Source organism: Salvelinus fontinalis, chromosome 39 (genome assembly GCF_029448725.1).
Source record: "Salvelinus fontinalis isolate EN_2023a chromosome 39, ASM2944872v1, whole genome shotgun sequence".
Lineage (NCBI taxonomy): Eukaryota > Metazoa > Chordata > Actinopteri > Salmoniformes > Salmonidae > Salvelinus > Salvelinus fontinalis.
Genome location: NC_074703.1, coordinates 13101827 through 13114441, shown reverse-complemented (window position 1 = coordinate 13114441; position 12615 = coordinate 13101827). Strand labels below are relative to the sequence as shown.

At 45.0% G+C, this 12615-nt stretch overlaps 1 protein-coding gene across 2 annotated transcripts in view; it reads right to left on the bottom strand.

The window, feature by feature from the left end:
* LOC129838684 (pleiotrophin-A-like) overlaps nt 1-12615 on the bottom strand; it is a 58683-nt gene that overhangs the window by 41983 nt on the left and 4085 nt on the right. The window contains exon 1 of one of the 2 annotated variants that reach the window (XM_055905815.1): nt 4843-5099. The exons of the other annotated variant lie outside the window; for it this stretch is intronic. The gene's annotated coding sequence lies outside the window, so the exon portion shown is untranslated. Of the gene's footprint in view, nt 1-4842; nt 5100-12615 lie in introns of those variants that run through there. 2 annotated transcript variants of the gene reach the window in all.

The window sequence follows — 12615 nt, the reverse complement described above, 5'->3', positions numbered from 1 at the left end:
TTGCTCTCTCTCTCTTGCTCTTTCTCTTTGCCCTCTCTCTCTCTCTCTCTCTCTCTCTCTCTCTCTCTCTCTCTCTCTCTCTCTCTCTCTCTCTCTCTCTCTCTCTCTCTCTCTCTCTCTCTCTATCTTGCTCTCTTTCCTCTCTCTCTCTTGCTCTCTCTCTTTTCTCTATCTCGCCCCTGCTCTCTCTCTTTCCTCTCGCTCTTTCCCCTCTCTCTCGCTCTCTCTTGCTCTCTCTCTGTCCTGCTCTCTCTTTCCTTTCTCTCTCCCTTGCTCTCCCTCTTGCTCTCTCTCATTCCTCTCTCTCGCTATCTCTCTGTCCTCTCCCTCCCTCGATATCCCTCTCTCTCCATCTCCCTATCTTCTCCCTCCTGTGTTCTCTCAGTTCATTAGACAAACACAAACAGGCTGGTCCTCCATGGTGTGGTAACTGCAGCCAGTACACACAAACACAGAAAGGGAGACATGCTCATCCTATACACACTCAGACACCAGACTCCAAACTTCTATCAAACAGACACTGGACTCCAAACTTCTCTCAAACAGACACTGGACTCCAAACTTCTCTCAAACAGACACTGGACTCCAAACTTCTATCAAACAGACACTGGACTCCAAACTTCTCTCAAACAGACACTGGACTCCAAACTTCTCTCAAACAGACACTGGACTCCAAACTTCTATCAAACAGACACTGGACTCCAAACTTCTCTCAAACAGACACTGGACTCCAAACTTCTATCAAACAGACACTGGACTCCAAACTTCTCTCAAACAGACACTGGACTCCAAACTTCTATCAAACAGACACTGGACTCCAAACTTCTCTCAAACAGACACTGGACTCCAAACTTCTATCAAACAGACACTGGACTCCAAACTTCTATCAAACAGACACTGGACTCCAAACTTCTATCAAACAGACACTGGACTCCAAACTTCTATCAAACAGACACTGTACTCCAAACTTTTATCAAACAGACACTGGACTCCAAACTTCTATCAAACAGACACTGTACTCCAAACTTCTATCAAACAGACACTGGACTCCAAACTTCTATCAAACAGACACTGGACTCCAAACTTCTATCAAACAGACACTGGACTCCAAACTTCTATCAAACAGACACTGGACTCCAAACTTCTATCAAACAGACACTGGACTCCAAACTTTTATCAAACAGACACTGTACTCCAAACTTCTATCAAACAGACACTGGACTCCAAACTTCTATCAAACAGACACTGGACTCCAAACTTCTCTCAGGGCACCAGTCACCCCTTGGGGCAAGGACACTTGAACAGTAGGGTTAAAATTCAACAGGACTGTAGGGAGGCTTTATTTGCATTATATTCCACAGTCACAAACATCTGATTCAACTTGACTGATTACATACGCACGCATGGAAATGCACGCATGCGCAGGCACACACACACACACACACACACACACACACACACACACACACACACACACACACACACACACACACACACACACACACACACACACACACACACACACACACACACACACACACACACACACACACACACACACAAACACACGCACAAACACACGCACGCACACAAACCCTGTCAGGTCACATATTGAGTTTTCCTTTCTTGTGTAATTGGTATTTACAGTAGACAGACATCAACCCCCTGACCTATGATCTCACCAGCAGTGTGGGCCAATCAGAGGCCAAGGGACGGTGCCAGGAGTATGCCGGCCAAGCTGTGACTGTGGGAGACTAATGAACTAATTGATCAGGGTGGAAGGCCTCTGGCCGTCACTATTCCTCAGAGGATCATACAGCCAATGAAGCCGATACAAGGACCAAACCACAGGCGCTCCACAGGACGTCACAGTCAGATCTTTATATGACCACAGGCAAACTAGCTCTCCACAATACAGGTACTTTCCAGACAGTTAATATTCATTCAATTCCTAAGAATATATTATTTGGCCATTAGTGGAAAGGTGGTCTGAATCTGAAGTTTGATGTACGTGGTTATGTGATTGGAAGTCTGTCCCATCAAACACACAATAAGACAAAAACACCGACAGACACACGAACAGATGGACACAGACATGATGCACCCATCAGATTCCCCACAACAAGAGTCATTGCCAGCGCCATCGATGGTGTTCCTCCCTACAAAGAGACTCTGTCAAGCAATGGGCCAATGGCAGATTTCAAAACTATGAAATCCATTCTCTCATAGCTGGATTTAAGGATTTTCAGTAAGCCAGAAATTGTTGAGGTTTTGTTGTAATGAAATAGCTGTCTAATTGACGTCTCAATTAGAATATGTGCATTTCCTCAATTGACCATTTAACCATTTAAATGACACAGGCCCTCAGCTCAGACTAAATCCCATGCCATGATTACCTATGGATTGTCTGAGAAGATTTGATGAATTAGAGAGCCAGTCATCTCTTAGTATCATAGTATCTTAGTAGCCTCTTCTAGCTCTGCGATAGTGGATACTGCTGAACCTTACCTCTCTTATTGCAGGGTCCCAGCTGACGGCTCTAGTCTAGCTACAGTACCAAACAGCATACAGCCCATGCACTTCCGAGCTCAGCCTGGTCCCAGAACTGTTTGTGCTGTACTGCCAACTCTTGAGGTTGTCATTGGCATGACGACAGCCAGAGAGGGCTATTCGGTGCAAACAGGAGAAGGGGCTTCTCAGGGCCTAGACTGGGGTCCGTCTCTGGTTTGGGTCTGGCAGCCCTCTCCCTCCCTACCTCTCCAGACCCCATCAACAGCCTCTCTGTTCAGCCTACATGTGATGTGAGAGGTCAATGTGTACACCACAAGAATGAACCAGCCACTCAAAGTGGGGATCTTTGTGCATTTTTCTTATCCCTGCCACTCTCTCTCTCTCAGTCACTTGCTCCCTATAGACCGGACCTGGCTCCTTTGAGAGTGCTTCCCTTCCCCACTGTGAAGCAGCCTTCTTAGGCATCTCACAGACCATTCTCTACCTTATTGCTCCAGGTCTTCCATAGTGAGCGGTCATGTGACACAGCATTTGTATAGATGGGTGAAATGCATTAGCTTTGTGTTCCATGCTGAATAGTATCTCTCAGTGTGGCACATATAAAGTGTTTGAAATGTGAGGGACAACTTAAGATTGAGGGAAAGCAGGATCCGTAAAATGTGCCTGGCCGTATCTTCTTCAAATGGCAGCCCTTACATAAATGCCAGTGCACATTGACAAATGGGACTGGTTATGTGAGAGTTAGCTCACCCTCCTGGCTTCCATCCAGGCAGCTCAGCTCCACCTCGGGTCTCTCAATGAGCTTGACTTCCCACTGACCAAAGCTGGTTTCTCAAGCTCATCTCTCCACCTATTGCCTCATGTTTAATCTCCCAGCTCTTTCATTAGGAACACACCGTGTGTTACTTCTAAAGCAATGAACTGGCCAAAGCTCATTTAAAGCTAGATCGAGACCAGGGCTCTTTTGTACACAGTAGGAATGCCAGAGATGTTGGTCAAAGTTGGGGTTCCTATACCAGGGGTGAACATAACTATGGCAACACAGGCGCAAGGTCTGCTCAACCATAGGAGTGCTACAATACCGATGCCCTCGGTTTCTCATTCCAGTCAGGCCTGACCCAAATTACAATATCCTGGGAAAAACACTGTCCCCAACAACACACATGCGCACGCACATGCACGGCCACACACAAATACGCTCTGTCAAACACACTCACATACACTGCAAGCCTAGGTCTTTATAAGAGGACACCAAATGAAGCCAATAATATGACTAGTCTAATGATATGCTTGGAGAATGAAGGGTTATGTTCTGGTGGGCGTGCACCTCTGTAGAATTGTGAAACTTGAATGATAGAGTGATTCAAGCAGTTGTGCTACAATATGAAGAAAACCCAAATATCGTTTTAGACTAGAGGAAACATAGATGTTCTTAGAAGTCTTGAAGTTTGCAACGAGTCCTACAGCATACTAAGTATTTGGATAAATGCTACTTTTGGAGTTAACCCCTTACTGTAACGCAAACACTAAATATTACAGGGAGACGGTAAACACAAAGACCTGCAGCTCTCTCTACTATTGTTCTCATTTCCTCATGAGCTTGTTTTGAGCTTCTTGTTCTTTACTGTTTTATTTGTCTCACATACGAAGCCTGAAAGGGAAATATATCCAGTTTAAATTATAAATCCTTTGGTAATTGAAAAAACAAGAGCTTTTATGTTCATATACCTGAGCCTCTGAGCCTTCCACCTTCAGAACTGAATAAACCATAGAAAACACATGGACAATCAAGATGGTTTACAGCAACAGTGTCCTGAAAGGGATAAAAAAACAACACCCATAGCTTGTGGTGATTAGTATCTGCAACCATACATTATAATCGAGACATCCAGGGGGGAAAAATTCACAAAAAGGCTCTCAAGCGATACTTTGGTTTGTCGCAGTATTTAGTGTATTATTAGTCTGGGACGTGGCACGACATCCAAAACAAAGCAAGCCAGAGAACACTTACTACACAGAGAGTTAATAATGATGCTGCCAACTCAAAGACACCAGTTCCACTATCCCACAACACAAACATTCCCCCTACGCTCCTTCCGCTATCACTAATTGTCCATATCTGTCTAGGCTACAGTTGGACTCATCTGATTCAGTCTCGGCCAATTTATACTCCACAGCCTCCCAGCATTGCTAGTCCCTGTCTGCCTCTCACAGTTCTGAAATCTCCCTCCTCATCTCAGCCCCAATAGCTTCACACGCCACATCTCTCCTGGTCACCTAACTACCACCACACATCCAAGTGTGCACCTTGCTCCGGTTATAAGTACTTACTTTGAACTGGAGGTCTGGTGGTTGTTCCAACGCTTTGCAATAGTTTGTGAACTTTCCTCTCATCTGCTTATCACCCCTGCTGTCAGTCACTCTCTAATTCTCTCTCTACCTCCCTCTCTTTCTTTCACTTACTCTCTCACTCTTGTCTCTCCACAAAACTGTTTTCTCTCTCTCTCTCTCTCCCTCTCTCTCTCTCTCTCCCTCTCTCTCTCCCTCTCATTTCTGTTGCTGAGAGAGGAGGGCGTTCTTAAAATCTTGGTTTCCTGACTCGTGATCAGGATCTCATTGCCACAAGGTCACTCCAGGGACGGCCCGCTTGGCAGGGGAGCAGCACTCGGAGAGAGAGAGAAGAGAGAAAGAGGGGGTAGAGAGGGAGACAGGAGGGAGACAGGAGGGAGGAGAGAGAGAGAAGAGAGAAAGAGAGGGTAGAGAGGGAGGCAGGAGGGAGGAGAGGCAGCACTTAGAGACAGAACTGGAGCTATGGAGTCACACTGGGGACAGAGAGAGAGAGAGAGAGAGAGAGAGAGAGAGAGAGAGAGAGAGAGAGAGAGAGAGAGAGAGAGAGAGAGAGAGAGAGAGAGAGAGAGAGAGATGTTGGGTTGAGTTGGGGTGGGTTGGGGTGGGGTGGGGTTAGCTACAGATGGGCTCTGACAGGATAGCCCCAGTCATCTAATATACAGGAGTTATATAAACAACATGAAGAACAACATGGACAACAGCATGGAGAATAGTACCCATACAGGAAAAAATACATTTCAATATATTTAATGTCGCATAAAATGTATTTCAAATACACTAACGGTCAAAAGTTTGGACACACCTACTCATTCAAGGGTTTTTCTTTATTTTTACTATTTTCTACATTGTAGAATAATGGCGAAGACATCAAAACTATGAAATAACACATATGGAATCACGTAGTAACCAAAAAAGTGTTCAACAAATCAAAATATATTTTATATTTGAGATTATTCAAATAGCCACCCTTTGCCTTGATGACAGCTTTGCACACAGCTTTGCACACTCTCTCAACCAGCTTCATGAGGCAGTCACCTGGAATGAATTTCAATTAACAGGTGTGCCTTCTTAAAAGTTAATTTGTGGAATTTCTTTCCTTCTTAATGCATTTGAGCCAATCAGTTGTGTTGTGACAAGGTAGGGGTGGTATCTTTTGATCGGTAGTGTACATGTACATACATTTGCATCTTTGCTTAAATGAATTTAATGTCTGACAATATTCCAGAAATGAATGGCAGTGACATCTAGTCTACAGGGTGGTCAAAGTGGTTCCTATGTCAGCTTCTTAAATTACTGATTACGTACTGATCAATGGCGATAATTATTTTTGGTCCACTAAGCCCAACATTGTTATGGTAAGTAAAAAATGTACTTTTGATATCACCTAAATGTAACATTCTGTCATAAAGAGCATGTTCAACTTTATAACATTTTCCCATGTCAAAAGAAAAAATGTATTACTGTAGTAAGAGCCTCTCTTCAGCTTCATTAAATAATGACAAAAAAGCTAAGCTATTTTAATAATTTTTGTATTTGAGTTATCGGTTTAAATAAAAACTATTCTTCGTAAAACACTCCACAATATGTCAAAATGTAGGTGTAAGTCTTGTGCTTCCAATGAGTGGTATTATATGGATCTACAGTGGTCTACAGTTTCCAAGTGGGGAGTGGGAATTTACCACATCTGGGGAAAATCCACTTGAACGGCCCTCAATCTGGTAATTACTAGTTAAATCAGCCATGAATCCCTTTGTGACAGGGGGAAAGGAAGCTTGTTGACTGCAGCAGGGAGAGGCAATTGAATGCCCCCCATCCTATACATTTCTAGCCTGTCTATCTATGGGTGACAGGGTTAACGTGTTATGCTCAACGCACTCAGTTTTTTACCATAAAGCACCAGAAAAGAGTAGAACCAGCTCACCTGCTTTTACACTATGATTTGACTATTAGATGTTCAATTTTTCTTTTGAAATACATTTTTTAAAATAAATTGTTTCTTAAAACAAGAGTTCATTTCATGTAACAGTGTTGACCTTATGTCACGCCCTGGCCTTTGTATTCTTTGTTTTATTTATTATTTTAGTTAGGTCAGGGTGTGACATGGGGAATGTTTGTGTTTTGTCGGTTTTGGGTGATTATATGGTAAAGGGGGTGTTGGGTGTATTGTATGGGTTTGTGTGTAGTGCATGTGTCTAGCGTTGTCTATGTTGGTTTAGTTGTTTAGGAGAGTCTATGGTTGCCTGAATGAGTTCCAGCTGATTTCTGTTGTCTCTGATTGGGAGCCATATTTAGGGTAGCCATAGGCTTTCATGTGATGTGGGTAATTGTCTATGTTAAACGTTTGTAGCGTGTGTGTGCACATTGTTTATTTAGCTTCACGATCGTTTTGTTTAGTGTGTAAGTGTTTTTGTTGCGTTTTGCCTTCATATTCATTAAAAGGAATATGGCTTACTTTCCTACTGCTGCGTTTTGGTCCGTCAATCCTCCACACGATCGTGACACCTTAAAATGAGGGATAGATGTAAATGAATCACTAATCACTTGAAACAAATAAAAATCTTCAGAAATAACTTTGTCAAAGCAATGAAATAACTAGGGCTTTACAATGATGGTGAAAACTTGACCTATTTTGGGGGGTTCGTGGGCTAAAATCTTCCTAGAAGTCTCAGAGGGTCCACGGAGAGACATGTCAAAATTCAGAATTTTGTCACTTTAGCCTTCATTGAAAATCATTGAAATATTTCCAGATATATTTAAAATATATTGTGATATAGACTTTACATACATACATATACAGATATATACATATACATTTTAAATAGATTCTGTAATAAATTTTGGAATGTATTTCAACTGTATTAAATAAAATACAAATAAAAAATAAAAAAATTTTTTTATATTTAATGTATCCTTAAAAGGTATATAAAAATATATTTTAGATGTATTTTTATTTCGATATGAGTATAGTCAAAATACTATTGAGTAATAGGAGTTTGGATCAGTTAGACTTTAACTGGTATCATTCTCAATCGACAGCACTGTATTTCTGTCGACTACAACTGCGTTCGACAAAGAAACTAACTTTCTGAAAAATCTCCCTCTTCTCAATTAATTTCACTTCTAATTTGCTGTGGAATCCTCTTAATGGTGGCACTTTAACAAGTGGTAGGAGGATAAATACATCCGCTGCGGAGCAGATGGCTGCAGATGACCTTATAGGAAGAGTCGCCCCCTGTTGCAGCTGGTTCCGACCGGTTTCGACCGATTACAGCACACTGAATCAATAACGTATCATTAACACTGGATATTCCACAGCCCATGTACAATACTGACGTCAGACTAACACTGCCCATACAGACAGGCATGCGGGCACAAACACACACACACACAGCCTTGTGTTTCATAACAGGAGCTTGAGCCTAGACGTACTATTAGACAGGCCTTTGATGCTGGTTTCGAAGTATTTATCAGAATGTTTGTTGAATGTCTGTTTTATCAATCCAGGTTCTCATTTGAAATCAAATATCTGCTTGAAAAGATCTAATCTCTTTATGGAATGTATTTAGATTGCTGGAAAGTGCCTTTCTCTACCGCATTAGACAAAGTGAAAGGACTGAGTATTGTCCAATCTATAGAGGAGTACCCACCCTGTGTTGTTGGTAGAGGAAGCTCTGCACTGCATTATATGCTTAAAATACCAATTTGAACCATCAGCTCACATGCAGCCTCTTCTATCGGTGTCACACTATAATTAAAGTAACTCTTTCATTTGAGACATTCATCAGGAAAACATCATCAATGGTCATTCGCCAGTATGAGTCATGGTCCCAGGTGGTGATATGCCACTCCACCATCCCCTTCCTTCCTTCTCATATTCCTCTCATCAATAATGAACTCACTCCATTTGCTCCCCTCCCCTAAGTGTGTTATATGTGAGCTCTTTCAATGATGCCATTTTTATCAACTTATTGAATGAGAAATGAGACACGATGAATTCGAGACGCGATGAAAAAGGTGTCGGTCAACACCAGACGTTTTATTCTATACATTCAACCCAGAACAACTGTGGATTCCCCATTACCTCAGGGCACCGCTCTCAGAAACACAATTCACAAGCAGAGGACGTTGAAAATAGCTCTCTCCAGCAGGTCCAGTTCCTACCTCATTATTTTTCATCAGTTTAAACTGGTTGTTGGCCCTATGAACCTGCAGAGTATAAGGGCTTTGTCTACCATTAGGTCAGCCCCATCCCACCCCATCCATGTTTGTACCATTAGGTTAGCCCCACCCCCCCCCCATCCCTGTTTGTACCATTAGGTTAGCCCCATCCCACCCCATCCCTGTTTGTACCATTAGGTTAGCCCCATCCCATCCCTGTTTGTACCATTAGGTTAGCCCCATCCCATCCCTGTTTGTACCGTTAGGTTAGCCCCACCCCATCCCTGTTTCTACCATTAGGTTAGCCCCATCCCACCCCTGTTTCTACCATTAGGTTAGCCCCATCCCATCCCTGTTTGTACCATTAGGTTAGCCCCATCCCATCCCTGTTTCTACCATTAGGTTAGCCCCACCCCATCCCTGTTTCTACCATTAGGTTAGCCCCATCCCATCCCTGTTTCTACCATTAGGTTAGCCCCATCCCACCCCATCCCTGTTTCTACCATTAGGTTAGCCCCATCCCATCCCTGTTTGTACCATTAGGTTAGCCCCATGCCATCCCTGTTTGTACCATTAGGTTAGCCCCATCCCATCCCTGTTTGTACCATTAGGTTAGCCCCATCCCACCCCATCCCTGTTTGTACCATTAGGTTAGCCCCATCCCATCCCTGTTTCTACCATTAGGTTAGCCCCATCCCATCCCATCCCTGTGTGTACCATTAGGTTAGCCCCATCCCACCCCATCCCTGTTTGTACCATTAGATTAGCCCCATCCCATCCCTGTTTGTACCATTAGGTTAGCCCCATCCCACCCCATCCCTGTTTGTACCATTAGGTTAGCCCCATCCCACCCCATCCCTGTTTGTACCATTAGGTTAGCCCCATCCCACCCCATCCCTGTTTCTACCATTAGGTTAGCCCCATCCCATCCCTGTTTCTACCATTAGGTTAGCCCCATCCCATCCCTGTTTGTACCATTAGGTTAGCCCCATCCCATCCCTGTTTGTACCATTAGGTTAGCCCCATCCCACCCCATCCCTGTTTCTACCATTAGGTTAGCCCCATCCCATCCCTGTTTGTACCATTAGGTTAGCCCCATCCCATCCCTGTTTCTACCATTAGGTTAGCCCCATCCCATCCCTGTTTGTACCATTAGGTTAGCCCCATCCCATCCCTGTTTCTACCATTAGGTTAGCCCCATCCCATCCCTGTTTCTACCATTAGGTTAGCCCCATCCCATCCCTGTTTCTACCATTAGGTTAGCCCCATCCCATCCCATCCCTGTTTGTACCATTAGGTTAGCCCCACCCCATCCCTGTTTGTACCATTAGGTTAAACCCACCCCATCCCTGTTTGTACCATTAGGTTGGCCCCATCCCACCCCATCCCTGTTTGTACCATTAGGTTGGCCCCATCCCACCCCATCCCTGTTTGTACCATTAGGTTAGCCCCATCCCACCCCATCCCTGTTTGTACCATTAGGTTAGCCCCATCCCATCCCATCCCTGTTTCTACCATTAGGTTAGCCCCATCCAACCCCATCCCTGTTTGTACCATTAGGTTAGCCCCATCCCATCCCTGTTTGTACCATTAGGTTAGCCCCATCCCACCCCATCCCTGTTTGTACCATTAGGTTAGCCCCATCCTATCCCTGTTTGTACCATTAGGTTAGCCCCATCCCAACCCATCCCTGTTTGTACCATTAGGTTAGCCCCATCCCACCCTATCTCTGTTTCTACCATTAGGTTAGCCCCATCCCATCCCATCCCTGTTTGTACCATTAGGTTAGCCCCATCCCACCCCATCCCTGTTTCTACAATTAGGTTAGCCCCATCCCATCCCTGTTTCTACCATTAGGTTAGCCCCATCCCATCCCTGTTTCTACCATTAGGTTAGCCCCATCCCATCCCTGTTTCTACCATTAGGTTAGCCCCACCCCACCCCTGTTTCTACCATTAGGTTAGCCCCATCCCACCCCATCCCTGTTTGTACCATTAGGTTGGCCCCATCCCACCCCATCCCTGTTTGTACCATTAGGTTAGCCCCATCCCATCCCATCCCTGTTTCTACCATTAGGTTAGCCCCATCCCACCCCATCCCTGTTTGTACCATTAGGTTAGCCCCATCCCACCCCATCCCTGTTTGTACCATTAGGTTAGCCCCATCCTATCCCTGTTTGTACCATTAGGTTAGCCCCATCCCACCCCATCCCTGTTTGTACCATTAGGTTAGCCCCATCCCACCCTATCTCTGTTTCTACCATTAGGTTAGCCCCATCCCATCCCATCCCTGTTTGTACCATTAGGTTAGCCCCATCCCACCCCATCCCTGTTTCTACAATTAGGTTAGCCCCATCCCATCCCTGTTTCTACCATTAGGTTAGCCCCATCCCATCCCTGTTTCTACTATTAGGTTAGCCCCATCCCACCCCATCCCTGTTTCTACCATTAGGTTAGCCCCATCCCATCCCTGTTTCTACCATTAGGTTAGCCCCATCCCATCCCTGTTTCTACTATTAGGTTAGCCCCATCCCACCCCATCCCTGTTTGTACCATTAGGTTAGCCCCATCCCACCCCATCCCTGTTTCTACCATTAGGTTAGCCCCATCCCATCCCTGTTTCTACCATTAGGTTAGCCCCATCCCATCCCTGTTTCTACCATTAGGTTAGCCCCATCCCACCCCTGTTTGTACCATTAGGTTAGCCCCATCCCACCCCTGTTTGTACCATTAGGTTAGCCCCAACCCACCCCATCCCTGTTTCTACCATTAGGTTAGCCCCATGCCATCCCTGTTTGTAACATTAGGTTAGCCCCATGCCATCCCTGTTTGTACCATTAGGTTAGCCCCATCCCATCCCTGTTTCTACCATTAGGTTAGCCCCATGCCATCCCTGTTTGTACCATTAGGTTAGCCCCATCCCATCCCTGTTTCTACCATTAGGTTAGCCCCATCCCACCCCATCCCTGTTTCTACCATTAGGTTAGCCCCATCCCATCCCTGTTTGTACCATTAGGTTAGCCCCATGCCATCCCTGTTTGTACCATTAGGTTAGCCCCATCCCATCCCTGTTTGTACCATTAGGTTAGCCCCATCCCATCCCTGTTTCTACCATTAGGTTAGCCCCATCCCACCCCATCCCTGTTTCTACCATTAGGTTAGCCCCATCCCACCCCATCCCTGTTTCTACCATTAGGTTAGCCCCATCCCACCCCATCCCTGTTTCTACCATTAGGTTAGCCCCATCCCATCCCTGTTTGTACCATTAGGTTAGCCCCATGCCATCCCTGTTTCTACCATTAGGTTAGCCCCATCCCATCCCTGTTTGTACCATTAGGTTAGCCCCATCCCATCCCTGTTTCTACCATTAGGTTAGCCCCATCCCACCCCATCCCTGTTTGTACCATTAGGTTAGCCCCATCCCATCCCTGTTTCTACCATTAGGTTAGCCCCATCCCATCCCATCCCTGTTTGTACCATTAGGTTAGCCCCATCCCATCCCTGTTTGTACCATTAGGTTAGCCCCATCCCACCCCATCCCTGTTTGTACCATTAGGTTAGCCCCATCCCATCCCTGTTTGTACCATTAGGTTAGCCC